Source organism: Sphaeramia orbicularis, chromosome 8, assembly GCF_902148855.1.
Source record: "Sphaeramia orbicularis chromosome 8, fSphaOr1.1, whole genome shotgun sequence".
Lineage (NCBI taxonomy): Eukaryota > Metazoa > Chordata > Actinopteri > Kurtiformes > Apogonidae > Sphaeramia > Sphaeramia orbicularis.
Window position 1 is genome coordinate 54,009,571 of NC_043964.1, and position 23,443 is coordinate 54,033,013.

At 43.4% G+C, this 23,443-nt stretch overlaps 1 protein-coding gene and 1 long non-coding RNA gene across 2 annotated transcripts in view; both read right to left on the minus strand.

Annotated features, from left to right (window-relative positions):
• Positions 1-23,443, minus strand: part of LOC115424888 (deleted in malignant brain tumors 1 protein-like) — an 88,952-nt gene that overhangs the window by 33,566 nt on the left and 31,943 nt on the right. The gene's annotated exons all lie outside the window — the stretch shown is intronic.
• LOC115423534 (uncharacterized) lies at positions 22,378-23,369 on the minus strand. Its single transcript, XR_003935976.1, has 3 exons — positions 23,314-23,369; positions 22,939-23,244; positions 22,378-22,433 (listed from the first exon to the last, which is right to left on the minus strand). It is a non-coding gene; the product is annotated as an uncharacterized LOC115423534 (long non-coding RNA).

The following is a 23,443-nucleotide window of genomic DNA, read 5'->3' on the forward strand; positions in this document are numbered from 1 at the left end:
AGTCTATGAGCTCAATACTGCATATGTCATGTTGAAATTCAACCAAACAAATTAAAAGGTTCATTAGTGTCACCTGTGCAAGTGACATCAGAGAGTTAACGAACAAATAAATGAATGAATGAATGAATGAATGAATGAATAAATAAACAAACAAACAAACAAATAAATAGAAACTAAGATTATTTTCCTCGGACTTCTGCTATTCTATTCTATTCTATTCTATTCTATTCTATTCTATTCTATTCTATTGGTGGGGGGGGGTGACGTCATTGGCTGTAAATAAATCTTGTCATATCTATAAAACCATAACAGCACAAACAAAGCACAAACGAATGAGACTATTTATCCACAGATTTCCATTGGGGGGGTGTCCTCCTTCAGTCAGGTTCTTAAAGGCACTACTTCAGTCTTGTGTGCTGTCAGTCCAGGCCCCATGGGTGTGTGTTGGAACAGCAGCAGTAGAACATGGAGCTTGTGTTCTCTTCATTCAGGTTTAGTGCTGAACCAGTTTACATCCTGGACTTTGAACAGGACTGAACAAACCTGCACACCAGCACAGGCCTGATGTCAACACAAACTACTGCCTTTAGGCTGGACCCCCCATGTGCAGGACCCCTGCAGACCAGAGGGGGTTTAGGCTGGACCCCCCATGTGCAGGACCCCTGCAGACCAGAGGGGGTTTAGGCTGGAACCCCCCCCCACACACACACACACATGTGCAGTACCCCTGCAGACCAGAGGGGGTTTAGGCTGGACCCCCCATGTGCAGGACCCCTGCAGACCAGAGGGGGTTTAGGCTGGACCCCCCATGTGCAGGACCCCTGCAGACCAGAGGGGGTTTAGGCTGGACCCCCCCCACACACACACACACGCACACACGTGCAGTACCCCTGCAGACCAGAGGGGGTTTAGGTTGGACCCCCCACACACACACACACAGATGTGCAGGACCCCTGCAGACCAGAGGGGGTTTAGGCTGGAACCCCCACACACACACACACACACATGTGCAGTACCCCTGCAGACCAGAGGGGGTTTAGGTTGGACCCCCCCCCCCCCACACACACACACACACACACACACACATGTGCAGTACCCCTGCAGACCAGAGGGGGTTTAGGCTGGACCCCCCATGTGCAGGACCCCTGCAGACCAGAGGGGGTTTAGGCTGGACCCCCCCCCCCCACACACACACACGCACACACGTGCAGTACCCCTGCAGACCAGGGGGGGGCATCAGTTTGAAAGTGAACTTCCAAACGTCTCTGAGCCGACTCTGTCCCAATAACAGTCATGTGACCACAGATAGTTCAGTCCAGTCCTTCCTCAGTAAATCTGCTGAAACTACTGTGACTCATTCAGCTGAACTCATCCATTACACATCAGTAACTGTAATCCATTACACATCAGTAACTGTAACTAAATACTTAATGTTCACTCAACAAACTGACAGTTCAATGGTTCAATGAAATATTCCATTTGAATTAAATGGAAATTATTTCCATTATTTTAGTTTATTCATCGAACAGAGAGTTTGGATCAGATTAATGACACGGAAATGTAATAGAGTACATCATACGAACAGTACTCACAGTACTCACAGTACTCTATCTTTTCAGTCCCACATCAATAACATCACTCAGTCTGTACACCTACGTTAACATTACCCCCCCCCCCCCCTTCTCAATCTGGTCTCTCACTCAAATCCCTTCATAAACTTCAGCTGGTTCAGAATTCAGCTGATCGCATCATCACCAGGAGCCCCTCCCCTCTCCAGCTCCAGTTTTGGACTGAATTCAAAAAACTCTTATTGACATTCAAGGCCATCCAGAACTGAACAAACAAACAAACAAACAAACAAACAAACAAACAAACAAACAAACCCAGATGTAAACATAACCTGTGCCGTTCCACTTGCAGGTAAACAGATTTACAGAACTGACTGTTGTCAGTTCCAGTTTTTAATAAAGACAATGAGGTCTGTTTGTTTGTTTGTTTGTTTATGGAAATTGTTGAATTGATAAATCTGCTGAAATTACTGAATAAAAGTGTTGAAGTGTTGAGTCTGTTTGTGTGAGTGCACTGCCATGAACAGACTGCTGTGGAGAATTCAGTGACTGCATCATGTGTTGGCTGTGCTTCCATGCTTAAATCCGGACACATGGATTGTTGGATTGTTGTTTGAAGTTGGTGATAAAGGTGTAAAAGCTCTGAGGGGTTGGATTAAATATGGTTAAACTTCTGCTTCCTCCTCCTTTTACAAAATTCAGACTGGTACAAAGTTGAAGATAGATTCTGTTCATTTAAATGTTCTTTTGTTTTTGTCTCATTTTGCTTTGTTTGGTTTTATTTTCTCCCTTTGCTTGTTTTAAATAAATAAATAAATAAATAAATAAATAAATAAATAAATAAATAAATAAACAGATGCTCTTTGGTCCAGGACACAGACTGTATTTACCAGGAAATATTCACATGAAGTTTGGTTCATAAACGTGGACTTATTGACCTTCAAAGCCCCTCCATCTTATTTGAACGTCTGCGCTCATATTTACTGGGACAATAACTGAACATGAGCCGTATTCATGACATCATCGTCATCATCATCTCCATGCCTTGGTTTGTGTCAAACTCAACTCAGATCATTAAATGTCATGGAAATCCATCCACTGTGACAAACATCAGTGTTTCTGATCCGTGGTTTGATGATCGACATCAGAACATGGATTTACTGGTTCAGTCGAATGGATTAATATCAGTGTTTTCATTTGGTTTCTCAGAGAGTTCCAAAATAAACTCAAGCACATTTATTTATTACCTCCGCCAAGGAGGTTATGTTTTTGCCGGGGTTTGTTTGTTTGTTTGTTTGTTTGTCTGTCCGTTAGTGTGCAACATAACTCAAAAAGTTATGGACAGATTTTGATGAAATTTTCAGGGTTTGTTGGAAATGGGATAAGGAAGAAATGATTAAATTTTGGTGGTGATCGGGGTTGGGGGGGCCCACGGGGGGGACCACTGATCAGCCTTGGCGGAGGTCTGCACTCTCCGAGTGCTTCTAGTTCATTCATGTTCCAACAGTTGAATGGACTTTTTTACATCATCAGTATGTTTCTGTCTAAATAATACAGAACTGCTGCACTCCTTCTTCATTTCTTTTCATCGTTTGCATATTTGCGAGTCTGTGTCTGTGTTTAAAGTTGTAGTTGTTCTTTTCTACATTTCTGTTCTCACTGGTTGGGCCTGTGCTGCTGTCCTCTACTGTCCTCTAGTGGCCACAACCACAAACTGCAGCTGGCTGTTTGATTGTCCATGAACTGATGAAAGCTGTTCCAGCTGGAATGAAGAACCCACAGCTGTTCACACACACACTGGAATACAACTGTTCACTGCACATGAACCAGGAGGAGGAAATACAAGGCAGAAGAAGAATGAACACAGTCAAAGGACCAGATATGGACACACCGAGCATGAACCATGGAAAAGTATTAACCCTCTGGTATCCAGGTGTGCTTTTTACGCACACTTTGCACTTCGGGTTCAAAAACTTCAGATTATTTTTCACAATTTAAATAAGGTTAGAATTCAAAAGTTGTTCATTTGTGCGTGATCTTTAAAATTCTGTCCACCAACTCAAATGTGCACATTGTAAACTGTCGTGGAAATTTACCGTTCAACTGATGACCCACACAAAGAAAGAGGGAGAAAGTTAGAGTTCAAATAATAAATGCATTTATTGAGAAATCCATCACAGACAAAGCTCTGTAAGTGAAGTCTGCTTAACCATGAAAATATTAAAGATTATATAGACCAAAAATCCAACCCCCCCAATGGTGACATCCAAATGACAACCCCATATGTAAATCATACCACTCCATACCAGTCCTTCCGGTTCCGGTACCTTGTTTAAATAATATCTAGCATGCAGGCGCCAACACATAACCAGACATTTAGGTGTTTGGGTTTTAACTCAAGGTAAGAACTCCGTTCCCAAGTCGGGGGTGTAACAGAGTGGTAACCATCACACATAACAATGACTCAGCATGCACTTAACAGTATAACATATTCAAAGAGTATAAAATATAAAGAGTAGAAAATATAAAAAGTAAATTTTTCCACCACAAAACAAAAGAAAATGACCAGACTAGCATCTGTCTGCCAAGTGTGCCTAAAACGCACTGTTTCTAACATTAGAACCACTGTTTTGGATCCAAAGCCTTTAAGGCACAAATCCTGCTTTTACTGAGATCTGGGCTTCATTTGAGAGGGGAGGGGCTAAATTAGTTTATTAACGTTCATGTTGCTGGTCATCATTGACATATGCCAGGATGAAAAAATCTAATAACATGTGATCCACTTTTTATGGAGTGTATTGAAAAAAAAAATGTTTTTTTGTGTTTTTTGCACCAAAAAAATGGTTTGTTTCCATTACAAACACGGCATTTAAAGAGTTAAAAATGTGACAATTATTGAGTATTTGGTATTTTTATTTACAGCTCAAGTTGATGAAATAGAAAAAAGTGTAAAAGAATTAAAAACAAAGTGTAGGAAATTTTTTCCACAAGTGTGTGAAAAATGCACACTTGGTGTTTAGTGAGGGCCTCAGTGGACGGAATACTGGAGGGTTAAAGGCAGTTCAACCAATCAGTGCAGGACAGTAAAGAAAGCACTAAAACAATCACACATGGAGTCCAAACAAATCCCTCAAATATGTACAGAGATAAAAATGAAACCTGACAGATTTATCAGAGCAAATGTCCGCTGGTCAGCTGTTCAGTCCACCATGGATGGAGGTTTAGGATCACCGACAGGGAATCCAAGTCGGATTTTTACACAAAAAGGCCCATTTCAGGATAAATGTTGTTCTGCTGTTTTAATCAAAGTATATAATCCACAGAGTGAAGAACTGTGTGGACTCTTCTGACAGAAGTCTTTTCCAAAGCAGGTCAGAATGGGATCAGAACACAGTGGAGTTTCCACGGCTCTGAACTGTGAACAGAAGCTGCCACGCTGAAGGATCATCAAGCATCAGAACAGAACCCAGAAAGCGTTTGTTATCGGTTCAGCTGTCAAACTGTTGATCAGACCCAAATATCAGCTGGACTCACACTGAACAACCGGCACTATTATGGGATGTTTGCTCCTGAACCGTCACTGCGGCGCTGACGGTCGCCGGTGTCGCCGGTCGGCCTTCGTTCGGATCCGCTTCACGGAGACCTGGAAGGAACACGGCAGAGGACATGTCCGGTTCAGACCCATGTGTGTGTGAGTGCGTCTACAGTCCAACGGATCCACTGAGGACCGATGGGAACGTACCTGATAGAAGAAGAAGAGGCACACATCAAATATGAGCAGAGCCGACACCACCAGCACCACCCTGATGATCAGGTTTGTCACCAAGTCTGAAACACAATACAAACCACCTTTAAACCAGGGCCGTCAAACATGAGGCCCAGGGGCCGAAACCGGCCCCCCAAAGGTTCCAGTCCCACCCCTGGGACGAATTTACAAAGTGTAAGAATTCCACAGTCCAGGCTGTGGAATTCATTTTAGTGTGGGTTCCACATCCAGACCAATCTGATCTACAGTCCAAGAAGAACAGCAGAAGAACCCACAGAAAAGAACCACTGCAGATTTACTACTGGGTTTGATGGGAAAAAAAACAAAACGACACTATGTCTATAAATAATGACAACTTCACATTTTTGTCTGTTTTAGTGCAAAAAATAAAATTAAACTATGAAAATATTTACATTTCCAAACTCTCCTGTACCAATAAAATGTGACTAACCTGAACAAATGTGTCCAACCTGAAATGTCTGTATTAAATTCAGTCCAGTTTGAACTCTTTTCTTCCTGTTCCTCAGTGTTTAGTGTCTTTGGAGATCTGATCCAGAATGCACATGGACTAATGAGAAGTTACTACTCAAAAATCACCCAAATTCACCTAAAAATCAACCACAAATTACTCAAAAACCACCTAAAAACCACCCCAAAAAACACCTAAAAATCACCAAAAAATTACCCCAAAACCACACAAAAATCACCCAAAAAACACCTAAAAAAACACCCAAAAATCACCCTAAAAGAATCTAAAATTCACCCAAAAATGACCCAAAACCAACTGAAAATTACTCAAAACCACCTAAAAAGCACCCAAAAAAACACCTAAAAATCACCAAAATATTACTCCAAAATCACACAAAAATCATCCAAAAAACACCCAAAAACTACCCAAAAACCAACTAACAATCACCCAAAAATCACCCAAAAGAACACCTAACATTCTGCCTATAAATAATGACAACTTCAAATTTTAGTACAAAAAAATCACATTAAATTATGAAAATCTTTCCATTTTCAAACTCTCCTGTACCAATAAACTGTGACTAACCTGAACAAATGTGTCCAACCTGAAATGTCTGTATTAAATTCAGTCCAGTTTGAACTCTTTTCTTCCTGTTCCTCAGTGTTTAGTGTCTTTGGAGATCTGATCCAGAATGCACATGGACTAATGAGAAGTTACTACTCAAAAATCACCCAAATTCACCTAAAAATCAACCACAAATTACTCAAAAACCACCTAAAAACCACCCCAAAAAACACCTAAAAATCACCAAAAAATTACCCCAAAACCACACAAAAATCACCCAAAAAACACCTAAAAAAACACCCAAAAATCACCCTAAAAGAATCTAAAATTCACCCAAAAATGACCCCAAAACCAACTGAAAATTACTCAAAACCACCTAAAAAGCACCCAAAAAAACACCTAAAAATCACCAAAATATTACTCCAAAATCACACAAAAATCATCCAAAAAACACCCAAAAACTACCCAAAAACCAACTAACAATCACCCAAAAATCACCCAAAAGAACACCTAACATTCTGCCTATAAATAATGACAACTTCAAATTTTAGTACAAAAAAATCACATTAAATTATGAAAATCTTTCCATTTCCAAACTCTCCTGTACCAATAAACTGTGACTAACCTGCACAAATGTGTCCAACCTGAAATGTCTGTATTAAATTCAGTCCAGTTTGAACTCTTTTCTTCCTGTTCCTCAGTGTTTAGTGTCTTTGGAGATCTGATCCAGAATGCACATGGACTAATGACAAGTTACTACTCAAAAATCACCCAAATTCACCTAAAAATCAACCACAAATTACTCAAAAACCACCTAAAAACCACCCCAAAAAACACCTAAAAATCACCAAAAAATTACCCCAAAACCACACAAAAATCACCCAAAAAACACCTAAAAAAACACCCAAAAATCACCCTAAAAGCATCTAAAATTCACCCAAAAATGACCCCAAAACCAACTAAAAATTACTCAAAACCACCTAAAAAGCACCCAAAAAAACACCTAAAAATCACCAAAATATTACTCCAAAATCACACAAAAATCATCCAAAAAACACCTAAAAAACACCCAAAAACTACCCAAAAACCAACTAACAATCACCCAAAAATCACCCAAAAGAACACCTAACATTCTGCCTATAAATAATGACAACTTCAAATTTTAGTACAAAAAAATCACATTAAATTATGAAAATCTTTCCATTTCCAAACTCTCCTGTACCAATAAACTGTGACTAACCTGAACAAATGTGTCCAACCTGAAATGTCTGTATTAAATTCAGTCCAGTTTGAACTCTTTTCTTCCTGTTCCTCAGTGTTTAGTGTCTTTGGAGATCTGATCCAAAATGCACATGGACTAATGAGAAGTTACTACTCAAAAATCACCCAAATTCACCTAAAAATCAACCACAAATTACTCAAAAACCACCTAAAAACCACCCCAAAAAACACCTAAAAATCACCAAAAAATTACCCCAAAACCACACAAAAATCACCCCAAAAACACCTAAAAAAACACCCAAAAATCACCCTAAAAGCATCTAAAATTCACCCAAAAATGACCCCAAAACCAACTGAAAATTACTCAAAACCACCTAAAAAGCACCCAAAAAAACACCTAAAAATCACAAAAAATATTACTCCAAAATCACACAAAACTCATCCAAAAAACACCTAAAAAACACCCAAAAACTACCCAAAAACCAACTAACAATCACCCAAAAATCACCCAAAAGAACACCTAACATTCTGCCTATAAATAATGACAACTTCAAATTTTAGTACAAAAAAATCACATTAAATTATGAAAATCTTTCCATTTTCAAACTCTCCTGTACCAATAAACTGTGACTAACCTGCACAAATGTGTCCAACCTGAAATGTCTGTATTAAATTCAGTCCAGTTTGAACTCTTTTCTTCCTGTTCCTCAGTGTTTAGTGTCTTTGGAGATCTGATCCAGAATGCACATGGACTAATGAGAAGTTACTACTCAAAAATCACCCAAATTCACCTAAAAATCAACCACAAATTACTCAAAAACCACCTAAAAACCACCCCAAAAAACACCTAAAAATCACCAAAAAATTACCCCAAAACCACACAAAAATCACCCCAAAAACACCTAAAAAAACCACCCAAAAATCACCCTAAAAGCATCTAAAATTCACCCAAAAATGACCCCAAAACCAACTAAAAATTACTCAAAACCACCTAAAAAGCACCCAAAAAAACACCTAAAAATCACCAAAATATTACTCCAAAATCACACAAAAATCATCCAAAAAACACCCAAAAACTACCCAAAAACCAACTAACAATCACCCAAAAATCACCCAAAAGAACACCTAACATTCTGCCTATAAATAATGACAACTTCAAATTTTAGTACAAAAAAATCACATTAAATTATGAAAATCTTTCCATTTTCAAACTCTCCTGTACCAATAAACTGTGACTAACCTGAACAAATGTGTCCAACCTGAAATGTCTGTATTAAATTCAGTCCAGTTTGAACTCTTTTCTTCCTGTTCCTCAGTGTTTAGTGTCTTTGGAGATCTGATCCAAAATGCACATGGACTAATGAGAAGTTACTACTCAAAAATCACCCAAATTCACCTAAAAATCAACCACAAATTACTCAAAAACCACCTAAAAACCACCCCAAAAAACACCTAAAAATCACCAAAAAATTACCCCAAAACCACACAAAAATCACCCAAAAAACACCTAAAAAAACACCCAAAAATCACCCTAAAAGAATCTAAAATTCACCCAAAAATGACCCCAAAACCAACTAAAAATTACTCAAAACCACCTAAAAAGCACCCAAAAAAACACCTAAAAATCACCAAAATATTACTCCAAAATCACACAAAAATCATCCAAAAAACACCTAAAAAACACCCAAAAACTACCCAAAAACCAACTAACAATCACCCAAAAATCACCCAAAAGAACACCTAACATTCTGCCTATAAATAATGACAACTTCAAATTTTAGTACAAAAAAATCACATTAAATTATGAAAATCTTTCCATTTCCAAACTCTCCTGTACCAATAAACTGTGACTAACCTGAACAAATGTGTCCAACCTGAAATGTCTGTATTAAATTCAGTCCAGTTTGAACTCTTTTCTTCCTGTTCCTCAGTGTTTAGTGTCTTTGGAGATCTGATCCAAAATGCACATGGACTAATGACAAGTTACTACTCAAAAATCACCCAAATTCACCTAAAAATCAACCACAAATTACTCAAAAACCACCTAAAAACCACCCCAAAAAACACCTAAAAATCACCAAAAAATTACCCCAAAACCACCCAAAAATCACCCAAAAAACACCTAAAAAAACACCCAAAAATCACCCTAAAAGCATCTAAAATTCACCCAAAATGACCCCAAAACCAACTGAAAATTACTCAAAACCACCTAAAAAGCACCCAAAAAAACACCTAAAAATCACCAAAATATTACTCCAAAATCACAAAAATCATCCAAAAAACACCTAAAAAACACCCAAAAACTACCCAAAAACCAACTAACAATCACCCAAAAATCACCCAAAAGAACACCTAACATTCTGCCTATAAATAATGACAACTTCAAATTTTAGTACAAAAAAATCACATTAAATTATGAAAATCTTTCCATTTCCAAACTCTCCTGTACCAATAAACTGTGACTAACCTGAACAAATGTGTCCAACCTGAAATGTCTGTATTAAATTCAGTCCAGTTTGAACTCTTTTCTTCCTGTTCCTCAGTGTTTAGTGTCTTTGGAGATCTGATCCAGAATGCACATGGACTAATGAGAAGTTACTACTCAAAAATCACCCAAATTCACCTAAAAATCAACCACAAATTACTCAAAAACCACCTAAAAACCACCCCAAAAAACACCTAAAAATCACCAAAAAATTACCCCAAAACCACACAAAAATCACCCAAAAAACACCTAAAAAAACACCCAAAAATCACCCTAAAAGCATCTAAAATTCACCCAAAAATGACCCCAAAACCAACTAAAAATTACTCAAAACCACCTAAAAAGCACCCAAAAAAACACCTAAAAATCACCAAAATATTACTCCAAAATCACACAAAAATCATCCAAAAAACACCTAAAAAACACCCAAAAACTACCCAAAAACCAACTAACAATCACCCAAAAATCACCCAAAAGAACACCTAACATTCTGCCTATAAATAATGACAACTTCAAATTTTAGTACAAAAAAATCACATTAAATTATGAAAATCTTTCCATTTTCAAACTCTCCTGTACCAATAAACTGTGACTAACCTGAACAAATGTGTCCAACCTGAAATGTCTGTGTTAAATTCAGTCCAGTTTGAACTCTTTTCTTCCTGTTCCTCAGTGTTTAGTGTCTTTGGAGATCTGATCCAGAATGCACATGGACTAATGACAAGTTACTACTCAAAAATCACCCAAATTCACCTAAAAATCAACCACAAATTACTCAAAAACCACCTAAAAACCACCCCAAAAAACACCTAAAAATCACCAAAAAATTACCCCAAAACCACACAAAAATCACCCAAAAAACACCTAAAAAAACACCCAAAAATCACCCTAAAAGCATCTAAAATTCACCCAAAAATGACCCCAAAACCAACTGAAAATTACTCAAAACCACCTAAAAAGCACCCAAAAAAACACCTAAAAATCACCAAAATATTACTCCAAAATCACAAAAATCATCCAAAAAACACCTAAAAAACACCCAAAAACTACCCAAAAACCAACTAACAATCACCCAAAAATCACCCAAAAGAACACCTAACATTCTGCCTATAAATAATGACAACTTCAAATTTTAGTACAAAAAAATCACATTAAATTATGAAAATCTTTCCATTTTCAAACTCTCCTGTACCAATAAACTGTGACTAACCTGAACAAATGTGTCCAACCTGAAATGTCTGTATTAAATTCAGTCCAGTTTGAACTCTTTTCTTCCTGTTCCTCAGTGTTTAGTGTCTTTGGAGATCTGATCCAGAATGCACATGGACTAATGAGAAGTTACTACTCAAAAATCACCCAAATTCACCTAAAAATCAACCACAAATTACTCAAAAACCACCTAAAAACCACCCCAAAAAACACCTAAAAATCACCAAAAAATTACCCCAAAACCACACAAAAATCACCCCAAAAACACCTAAAAAAACACCCAAAAATCACCCTAAAAGCATCTAAAATTCACCCAAAAATGACCCCAAAACCAACTGAAAATTACTCAAAACCACCTAAAAAGCACCCAAAAAAACACCTAAAAATCACCAAAATATTACTCCAAAATCACACAAAAATCATCCAAAAAACACCTAAAAAACACCCAAAAACTACCCAAAAACCAACTAACAATCACCCAAAAATCACCCAAAAGAACACCTAACATTCTGCCTATAAATAATGACAACTTCAAATTTTAGTACAAAAAAATCACATTAAATTATGAAAATCTTTCCATTTCCAAACTCTCCTGTACCAATAAACTGTGACTAACCTGCACAAATGTGTCCAACCTGAAATGTCTGTATTAAATTCAGTCCAGTTTGAACTCTTTTCTTCCTGTTCCTCAGTGTTTAGTGTCTTTGCAGATCTGATCCAGAATGAACATAGACAAATGAGAAGTGGAGGAAGAAGATTGGTAAAATTGCACTGATTTTTCTGAAGAAATGTCAGTTTTTTTCAGGTTATTCACGTCTTTTTTTGTTTGGATAGTTAATAAAAGTAAGTATTTTCATAATTTAATGTTTTTTTTGCACTCAAACACAGACATAAATGTGCAGTTGTCATTATTTCTAGTTTATTCTGTTCTTATTTGACTGGTTGGGTCCACTGCAGATATAATCAGACTGAATGTGGAACCTGAAAGAACAGGAGTTTGAGAACCCTGCTTTAAACCGACGTCCATGGAACATGTGTCGCTCATTATTCTGCTGATCACAAAGACAAAAGAACTGATCAGATCAATAATGACCTGGAAACAACTGGAACACATTCACATCCAAGAAGAAACTGATGAAAAAACACACAAATCCTCCAACGGCTGCTTTTATTGGACATATTCCACTTGAATAAAGGCTGATTTAGTTCAATGGATCCATTCAAATAATCCAAGTCCTCCCAGATTCAGCTGAAGTTCTCTGAAGTGTTTCTATAAATCTATTATTTTACTGTTGGATTCAGTCGCTGAGGTTTATTTCCACTTCCAGCTTCACTGTTGAACCATCAACATTAGAATCAAACCTGTTGAACTAATGGACCACTGGACATGTTGTAAATGAAAACTGAGCCCACTGACACATACACAGTCTTTCCTCTGTAGGTCCAAAAACACACAGTTGGATTTATTTATTCACTGATTTGTTTTCAATTGAGAAAAAAAAAAAAAAAAAATCTTCTCCGTACTGATTCAACTGTCTGGACTTCCACCAAACATCCTTCAACAGTGTTTTACTGAGGTGATGGAGCCCAGGTTCTGTGTAAACTTCAATGACATAGTTTCTGTAAATGCCCCTTAGTTTGCCCAGTCCAGTGTTTTCCTACACACCCTGAACGCCTCACAGCTGTAGGATGAGATTCCTCTGATTTCTGCCGCATTTCTGTAATAATTCAAACACAACAATGAAGAAACTGACCGACAGAGATACAGAGGGAAACTGTCTGACAACTGTAGATTTAGACTGGACAAACGTTTGGGAATTGTTCAGGAAGTTCATGAATTCACTCTGTACACTGACTGAATATCCAGGTAAGTTAGCAGCGCCGTTTAGCTTAGCTTAGCTTATCTGATTTAGTTGGATTAATACATTTATGAGCTGAATGTAGAATGTTAGATGTCATATGGAAGTGGGTATGTGTAAACCCACTCAGGATGTGAAACTTGTTCTGATATTAAGCTGTAAAAACGTTTCAAATCAGTTGAGTTGTGGTGGAGCTAAGCTAAGCTAAGCTAACAGGTGGCTTTCTAAGCTAACATGGTGCTGTGTGTTCTACTGCTGTGGATGTGTAGACATGTGACTGACATGAATTCAACCAGTTGGACTGAAAGGAAACACAATTCAATGACTTTTTATGTTTCCATTGTACTCTGTGTAACAAAAAATAAATAAATATGTTTAAAAAAAGATGAAAAGAAACACAGTTCAGTGGGTTCAGGTATTTTTGTCAGGTACTGTACTGAAAAAGAATGACATTTTTACAATGGACTGTTGTACTTTTGATATTGAAAGTTTCATCGTGTTAAAGGTAAATGTTTATTATTAGGACTGTCTTAGTAATTGTCTGTACATTTGTGTTCAGGTTGTTTTCTTGTGGATTTCCTTCTATGGACAGAACTGCTGCCTTCCCCTGGGACACCGTCCTGAGGACAGACCAGGAGCTTCATCTTCTCCATGGATGGTGGTAGGATCTGTATCAGTGGAACTGAAGTTTTGGAGGATATGTTTATATTTTGTACTTTTTTCTCCTGAGATTTCAGAGGTTTGATTTGGACCCAACATATAAAACTGAAACGGTATAAACTAGGGATGGAAGATTATCCGATACGCATCGATATGCCGACGTGTGTGTACGATCTTAGTGCACCGTTAGAGAAGCTGACAGTGAAGGAAAAGTTTGGAAGAACATCGCGATGCATCGGTCACTGAATGTTTGTATCGATAAAATTCGATCCGTTCCATAGAATATATTTGTACTGTCATTTAAAAGTGTTACTCTTTATCTGGTAAAGTTTTTCTTTTCTGCAGACCCACGTTAACGTGTGCAGCAGATTCATGGATGTGTACACTGGACATGACAGTATGAGCTCCGCCCATGCACCGGGCACATGCTCCACCCATGAATTGGATTATGAACGTGTAATTTTCACTATATCAGCTGTACTGAACACTGCAGTACATTCCACAGATACTGCAGTACATTCCACAGATACTGCAGTACATTCCACAGATTCCTCCTTAAACAGTCACATACACATCTAACAGTGCATCCCATAATACCTTGCACAGGTGTCTCTTAAAGTGACAGAACCTTTTTCTGTTTTACCTTCATTATAAATACATTTCATTACAAATGGATTCAGCGAGGGAGTAAGAAGGTGAGTTAGAAACAGAAACGACTTTAGAAACACAGTCTGAACTGTTTCACTGAATGTGAGGCACGTGTTCTGAAACTGAACTAAAGACACTTTGGGAAAAGTCATGGTTTTATTTGATAAATAATCAAGTTCACTGAATTCCACTGCTTTTTTTTTTTCACCTGAATGAGTGTGTTGAATCAGAATGTGTTTAATCGCTCTGTATCGTGGTTTGGGTGGGAATCGTATCATATTGCATCACTAGATGCCACATCAGCGTTTCCACAGGTTTGAACCACAGTAAACTCCTTTCCGCTACTACATACATTTCATATAACAAAGGTCACCACCATCAGGGTTCAGCATTAGCCTTATTATACATATGTGTAATATATAATAGTCCAGGACAAACGTCCGTTGGGTTACGGTGTAACCCTGGTTCTCTGAGAATAGAGAATATCTCTCCACTACATATAGAATATATGTTATGGGATTTACTGACATCCCCGCAGCTGACGTGAAAACTTCTTTAAGACACACCACGCCCACCGTGGCTTCCCCTGCGCCCTATAAATAGACCCAGCTGCGCAGGGAACAGCTGATTCACTCTGATTTGAACGGGTCCCGAGCGGCCTCGATGTGGAGAGATATTCTCTATTCTCAGAGAACCAGGGTTACACCGTAACCCAACGTTCTCTATCGTATGAGAATATCTCTCCACTACATATAGAATATATGTTATGGGCTCTGTAAGACACCCCGTGAGGGTCCCAAGGAGACAGAGCAGACACCGCTCCAATAGCAACCCCATGAGGTAGTATCGAATGAGACGTCACCACCCCGAGTGCACATTATTTACACTGTGTACAAAATCACCACAGAACTATATACAATACGTACGCCTATAAGGTGGCGACACCGCAAGACGCTATGTGCCCACCACCAGCTGTACGTGATCCTTGCATACCCAACCCTGCCAGACGCAAGGGCTGGGTACAAGGAAGAGGTCACTCAGATGGCCCACACTCTGCAAGGCCACTGACTTGGATCTTGACATCACCCTGGCCAGGCCCGAGGTCTACTGGCCAGGGGCACAGTGAATCAGTGTTTAGGTTGACATGGCCCCCAGCACACGCTCCCCAAAGGAGGTACGGGTGGCCACATTCAAACTATAAAATCTGGCAAAAGCATTAGGCGTAGCCCATGTGGCTGCTGCACATACGTCTGAGAGGGCAGCTCCCCGCCACAAGGCCCAGGAGGTGGATACGCCTCGTGTAGAGTGCGCTTTCACTCCCTCCGGCGCCGGCTCACCTGTCTCACTGTATGCTCGGTGGATAGCCTCCACCACCCAGTGAGAAAGCCTAGCCTTAGACACCGGCTCCCCCCGACGCTGAGGCTGGAAACAGACGAACAGCTGATCGGTCTTCCTGAATGCAGCTGTCCGTTGAATGTAAATCTTGAGTGCCCTAACCGGGCACAGCGCTGACCATTGTGGACCCCCGCCTGCCCCCTGGGAAGGCCTAAGGGCTCGCAGTTCCACTGATTGATTTATGTGAAAATCAGTGAGCACCTTAGGTAAGAATGCCGGGTTCGGACGGAGGATAACCCCTGCATCCTCAGGAAGGAAGCGGCAGCAACTCTCCTGCACAGAGAGAGCATGCAGTTCCCCTATCCTCTTAGCAGATGTAATTGCAAGGAGGAAAGCCAGCTTGAGTGACAGCCACTGAAGGCTCACAGTTCCCAGGGGCTCAAAGGGCACCTGTCCCAAAGCTGACAGGACCCTGCTCAGGTCCCATGTCGGGATGGTCGGCCTATGGCGTGGCGCCAGCCTCTGTGCCCCCTTGAGGAATTGCGCTACGAGGCTAGCATCCTGTGCTGTAAGCTTAGCCGCACCAACACGAGAGGCTTTTATGGCTGCTACTACACCCCTCAGGGTGGAGCTAGATTTACCTGACTCAAGGAGACCTTGCAGGTATTTGAGTACCTCCGGAGCCGAACATGACATTGCGTCGACCTGGTTGGCCTTGCACCATGACACAAACAGCTCCCACCGATAGGAGTATGCTGCCCTAGTCGATGGAGCCCGAGCATTCTACAGGGTATGAACCACTGAACCAGATAGCCCCATTTCTAATAAGCCGGCCCTCTCAGTGGCCAGGCCCGTAGATCCAGCCCCTGTGGAAACGGGTGGAACAGCGTCCCCTGCGCCTGGCTCAGCAAGTCCCGGCGAACCGGGAGCTTCCATGGTGTCCCGTGCAACAGCGGTGTCACCCATGAGAACCATGTCATGTGTGGCCAATCCGGTGCCACCAGAACCACCTGAACTTCCTCCTGACTGATCCTCTGCAGCAGGTTCGGCAGGAGGCTGAACGGGGGAAAAGCATAGAGCAGCCCCTGAGGCCACTGGTGCGCCATGGCATCGCAGCCCAGGGGAGGCGAGTCTCTCTCGATGGAGTAATACAGTGGGCAGTGAGCATTCTCCTTCGAGGCAAACAGGTCGGCCACCGCTCTTCCAAAGTGGTGCCAGATCTCCTCCACCACTGCCGGATGGAGCCTCCAGTTCCCTGGATGCGGTCCCCTCCTGGAAAGGAGGTCCGCCGCCACATTTACCACACCAGGCACATGCATTGCCCTGAGTGACAGGAACTGCTTGTATGCCCATGTCCACAGTCTGTGCGCTATCCTGCTCAGGCGCAGAGAGCCTGTGCCTCCCTGTCTGTTGATGTACGCAGCTGCCGTGGTGCTGTCGGTTCTTACAAGCACGTGGCAGCCCTGTAATACTGGGAGGAAATGCACCAGGGCCAGGTGGATTGCCCTCAGCTCCAAGGCGTTGATATGGCGGCCCTGCCACAGGGCTCCCCAACGTCCACTGGTCCCTCTGCCTTCGTGGACAGCACCCCAACCTTCGAGGGATGCATCCACCGAGATCACCTGACGCCGCAGCACAGGACCCAGCCTGCTGCCTCTCGCCAAGTTCTCTGAGACCTTCCACCACCTGAGAGCTGTGCACAACCTCCCGGTAACAAGCACCGACGCCCGTCGATGCCTCTGAGGGCAGAGCCCCAAGCCGTATAGGCACCTCTGTACTGGCCGCATGTGCAGGAGAGCTAGTGGCACCACCTGAACAGCAGCGGCCATGAGGCCTAACAGGCGAAGACACAGCTTCCAAGTGACCCTGGCCCCCAGGTAAAAGAGCTCCAGACATTCCCTGAGGGAATCCTGTCTGGCCGGAGTCAATGCCACCAACCCAGTCCTGGTATCCAGCCACATACCGAGGAACTGGGTGGCCTGAGATGGTTGCAGATTGCACTTTTTGTCGTTGATGCGCAGACCCAGATACTGGATGTGCATCAACAACATCTGGACATGGCAATGACATTGCTCCTCTGTCTGAGCGCATAAAAGCCAATTGTCCAGGTAATTCAGTATTCTGAGACCCTGCCGCCGCAGAGGGCCTAGGGTCGCATCCATGCATCTGGTAAATGTGCGGGGAGCCAGCGATATCCCAAAGGGGAGGACACAGAATTCGAAGATTTTGCCGTCGAAGACAAACCTGAGGAATCTTCTGTGGCCCTCCCATATTGGAATTTGGAAATACGCGTCCTTGAGGTCAACTGTTGCGAACCAGTCTCCCACAAGGACTGCTTGCTTCACCCGCGGTATGGACAACATCTTGCACTTCAGGGGCCGTAGAAACTTGTTCAGGCCCCTGAGGTCCAAAATGGGCCGGAGTGTCCCGTCGCGTTTTGGGGTCAGAAAATAACGCGAATAGAACCCCATCCACCTGTCTTCGTGCCCCACTTCTCTGATGGCCCTCTTGGCCAGGAGACTGGACACCTCTGAGCGCAAGATCTCTCTGTATTGGTGATCTGCCACGATGGTAAAAGCAGGTACTGAAGTCACAGGGGGGGCGCTCAAAAACTGAAGACGATACCCCCGAGTCATTGTTGAAACAACCCAGGGGTCCACCCCCAGGGACTCCCATGCCACCTGAGGCCCCTGAGGGTTTGGGCGGAAAGTGGGAAAAATGGCGTCAGGACCGAGACTTGGGGCCCTGGGGAGCTTTGCCCCCACGCCCTCTTTGTCCTCTCCTGCTGCGTCGCCCTGCCTCCAGCTGGATCCTCAGATCCGACTGGGCCTGACTAGCGTGATGCTGTTGTCGGTGCACCTGCTGTGGCCGACGCACCTCTTGCCAGCCCGTGGCCTGCCTCATGGCATTTGACATTTCTCGAGCCGCACGACGAGCCTCCTGCGCCTGCTGGATCATTACCGTCGCCTGTGGCCCAAACATAGCTGTCGGTTCTACAGGCAGCCTGAGTAGACATGCCCTGTCGTCAGGCTGCAACTGGGACTGCGACAACCACAGATGGCGGCGTGCTTGCCAGAAACCTGACATGGCCTTACCAGCAGCCTCCCCTTGCTCTCTCAGAAGCTTGGGGAGAAGTGAGGAGACCTGTTGGAGTTCCTCTATGAGCTGCCCCCCAGACTCCTCTGAAAGCTGCTGGGCTAAGTGCCGCTGATACAGGGACAATATGGCCGCCGTGTTGGCCAGTTTTGTCTGGACTGCCATAGCCCCATGCATCTTTTCCAGCAAACTGTCCATCACCTTGCAGTTCTTGCTCTGGCTCTTCCCTTTCCCCAGAACCGACTGTGAGGGAGCTACCAGAGCCGCCAATGGTGCATCCACAGAGGGTAGCGGCCCACAGCCGATCCTCTCTGGAGTGTGAACTGCAGTCATGGCCCTACAGAGCCCGGACCAGTGACCCATTGCCCGTGGGGTTCTAAACTGCTTCCTGACCACCTCCTCAAAGTCTGAGAGGAGGGGCACCAAGAAGCGCGTTGAAGGTTGAGACCCCCCTTTATCATCATCAAAACGTGATGGGCCCAGCCCTTGTATAGGTGGCATTTCCACCCCCAGAGCCGCTGCTGCTCTACTAATAAGACCTTGAAGGAGGGGAGACCGCTTCTCATCGAGCTCCCCCTCCTCTTGCTGGTCCGCAGCGAACCTATCTTCCTCTTCTGAAGGAAACAGGTTAACATCGTCATCATCCCCCTCCACGTCTATAAATGGGGATGCGGGGCGTTCCTCATCTGAGGGCCCTGGGGGAGAATGTACCACCCCGGCTGGGCCAGACCTGGACACAGACCGCACCCCCCCCACTGCATACACAGTCAGGGGGCCGGCACTGGGGCCCATACCAGCCTGTCCAGTTTCTACAGCCATAGGCTTGAACCGCTTGGCAGCCTGTAGGCCTATAGTAGGGGTCTCCCGTATTGTGCCTTGTCTATGAAACAACCGGCAACGTGCTTCCCTTTGCCTTGCTGACATGCAAAAGCAACTCATACATGCAGCAGGATCCTCCCTTGCTGCCAATGCATGCTCCTCTCCCAAGCAATAAACACATATGTCATGGGGATCGTCTATGGGGATCCTCCCCCCACAGCCCATGCACAATGGACTTTCCCGGCTCGTCATTGCGGTGACGTCACCGTCACGTGACCCGGAAAAGTTTATGGCGTTTTGTTTGCTAAGTGTGTTAGCTTCAAGTTTGTTTCCTCGTGAGTCTTCCCCTTTTTTCAAGAATAGACTCACGGAATGGGGCTTTATGGGGAGAGAAGCTATTTCTTTTGGACGCTGTTGTGCCACTGCCGACACAACACACAATATACAAGGAAGCGACTTTTTTTTTTTTTTTTAAAAGGCAAGAAAGCCGTCCCGGAGGAAAATGCTGGCCATGCCCGCGACTTGTCGCATCTCCGGCCAGCTGCACCTATACGGCACAATCCTCCTAATGGACAACTTCCCCACGCTAAAAGAAAAAAGGAGGAGATATGAGAGAGGACGCTGGCTGTACCCGCGACTTTGTCGCTTCCTCAGACCAGCTGTACGCTCAGTACCCTCAGCTCAACTTCTCCAAAGAAATACAGGAAGCAAAAAAAGGCAACTTTTCACCCTGAGAGGAGTCTAACACAGACCAGCTCTCTACCCGAAGGTATGTGGATCGCACAAAAAGTCACCGTTCGTCTCCCTCTTTTTCGCTCTCACGTTGTCTGATCTGCAGTGAAAATCAGAGAATCAGCTGTTCCCTGCGCAGCTGGGTCTATTTATAGGGCGCAGGGGAAGCCAAGGTGGGCGTGGTGTGTCTTAAAGAAGTTTTCACGTCAGCTGCGGGGATGTCAGTAAATCCCATAACATATATTCTATATGTAGTGGAGAGATATTCTCATACGATAGAGAACTGCCCCCTCAAATGAAAGTCTGTGAAGCCTCAGGAGGTTTGGAAAAGGGAAATGAGCCTCAAGTTTCACTTTGACTTCTGCGGGGGCACGGACTGCACCGCCCTGTGCCCCCATAGTATTAGAAGTAGGACGGAAACGGACGCACACGCAGTTACCGACCAAAACATATGCGTGTGCACCCCCCCGGCTGAATTGTGCATGTGTGGACCAGCCCCCCCCCCCCACACACACACACACACACCACCACACCAACAGATCAGTTCCACAGGAAACACTGCACATGTAACTTTAATAAATCGGATCGCAGATGCTGTATCGAGGTGTGTATCGTATCGCCCTTTCAACTAAGATTCACAACCACAGTATAAATGTTAGATTAACGACTAGATTAGGGTGTGTGTGTGGGGGAGGGGTTACACATGTGCAGTTGGGCTGGGGGTCGGTCAGGTGCAGGGGCTGCGTGGGGGCCGGCAGGGCTGGGCCGGTTTCCATCCTGTTTATAAAACTGTGGGGGTAAGGAGCGGTGTGGACCACAGCGCCTGTGGAAGTGACAATGAAACTTCCCACTCATTTCCCTTTTCCCTCCCTCCTGAAGAGTCACAGACTTTCATTTGAGGGCCTATTTGGCCCCATTATATATTATATATTACACATGTGTATAATAAGTCTAATAATTTTTTTGTATGAAATGTATGGTGTGGCAGCAAGGATTTAACCTTAGCAGCAGAAACGCTGCATTACCACTCTCTGAGTCGAACCTGAGACTTTCAGATAATGATCGGTGCTCCTTTGGACGTCAGATATGTGAAACTCCTTCGACAAAGACACTGTCGAGCTTCCTACAATATTCTGGCATTTAGCAAATAGAAATAATTTTGGTCATCCTAACTGACCTAAAACAGGAAAAGTTTAGTCTGATTTCATGTCAGACAGTGAGAAAAAAGCCTGTGTGTGTTTTTATAGAGTGTATGTAAACTTCTGGTTTCAACTGTATCTGGAAACAACAGGACCTGGACGTGAGCGTCGTATGTCAGACCTGAGTAATAGTTCCAGTGACATTAGTGTTTATGGAAAGAAGATTAAACCTACATTAAACCTGGATGGACTGGGTTTAAACCTGGGTTTAAACCTGGGTTTAAACCTGAGTTTAAACCCTGGGTTTAAACCTGGGTTTAAACTCAGCTGTGCTTTGAACTGAGCTCAGATTAAAGGAGTGTTTGTTGGTTCAGCCCAGTCTGTGACAGGTTCAACTGGACCGGCTTTACCTGATCTCAGTCCTACCATCGTGGTTCTGCTCACACCTGTTCACTCTGCTCACTGGGAACGTTGTGGAACATGGTCATGTGACTGTTACTGATGCATTGTGGGTGTTTTGTGTGCGTTTGTTCTGACGTTACCTCCGACAGTGAGATAGAGGGCGGGGCTCTGAGACGATGTGAAGCTGCGGTTATAAACGTCCACGTGATAAACACATGTGTAGTTCCCTCGGTGGGCGTAGCCCATGGCAGACAACAGGAAGTGGGCGGAGTGATTGACGGCCGGCAGGGTGAGGTTCAGCGGCTTCTCAGTGTCGGAGATCAGCTGGAAGGAGCCTCCTGGGTACTGTGGTCGGACGGAGCACGTGATGGTGAAGTCGGAGCCCACCAGCACCCGGAACCCCTGCTGGTAGACCCCAAAGACCCCGTCAGACAGGGAGATGTTGGGCTGAGGCAGCAGATCTGTCCACACACAGAGACATGATTGGACCAAGCAGCACACATGAGCACAAACAAGCAGTCAGAGAATCCATCCTCCTCACAGACACAGATGGATCTGATCCACAGGAGTTTGGGATGGGATGAACACTGACCAATGAAAACATGAGGAATGGGTCATTTAGAGCACAGCTGACCTTCAAAGGCATTATGGGTAAAAAAGGACACATGTGGTGGTTTTACAGTCTCACATGTCAACATTTGGTCCTTTTGTCCTAAATGAGACTAATGTGAAATCTGTTTGTGTTTTCAGCCTCATCTGGTCCAAATGAAGACGTTCATTTGGGATCTGGACGTTCCAAAGGTCAAAGGTCAATATTTGACACATTTGACCGAAAAAACAATGAACTGAGACAAAATAATCAACAGATGAAATGAAAAGATTCATTAGATGGAACTTTAAACATCAGAGTCAGAACCATCTGGTCACTGAGAATTCAGTTCAGACACAGTTTGTGTCCATTTGTACCTGAACACACCACGGCCACAGCAGATGAGTGGTAATAGAAGTCATCTAGTCCAACACAGTCCCTCGGCCCAGATGTCAGCTTTACACAAGGAACTGAGACCAACCACACAGGTTTGAATGTAAAATCATATGTTCTGTTGACTGAAACAGCTGATCCACAGTCCAGATGTTGACACACAGCAGATCCAGACTTCAGGTCCCAGCGTTTATACTGGTCTTCTACTGGTCTCCACTGTCCCTGGTGTTGGATCTCCAAAGTACCAGCACAGCGGCTCGGCTGTCCCACCAACCTGACCCCACCTGGATCTGAGCAGAGACACAAAGACATGAGTCAAAGGAACACACTGTCGTATGAAAGCCACGCCCCCTTGGTACCTGAACAGGTGAGTCCTGCAGCTGTTCCATTTGAGCAGGTCTTCCCAGCGGAGCTGGACCTTCTACAGTCCAGGACAGCAGACTCATTGCCTTCACACTGGAGCTCACTGGTCCAGACTGGAGCCTCCCC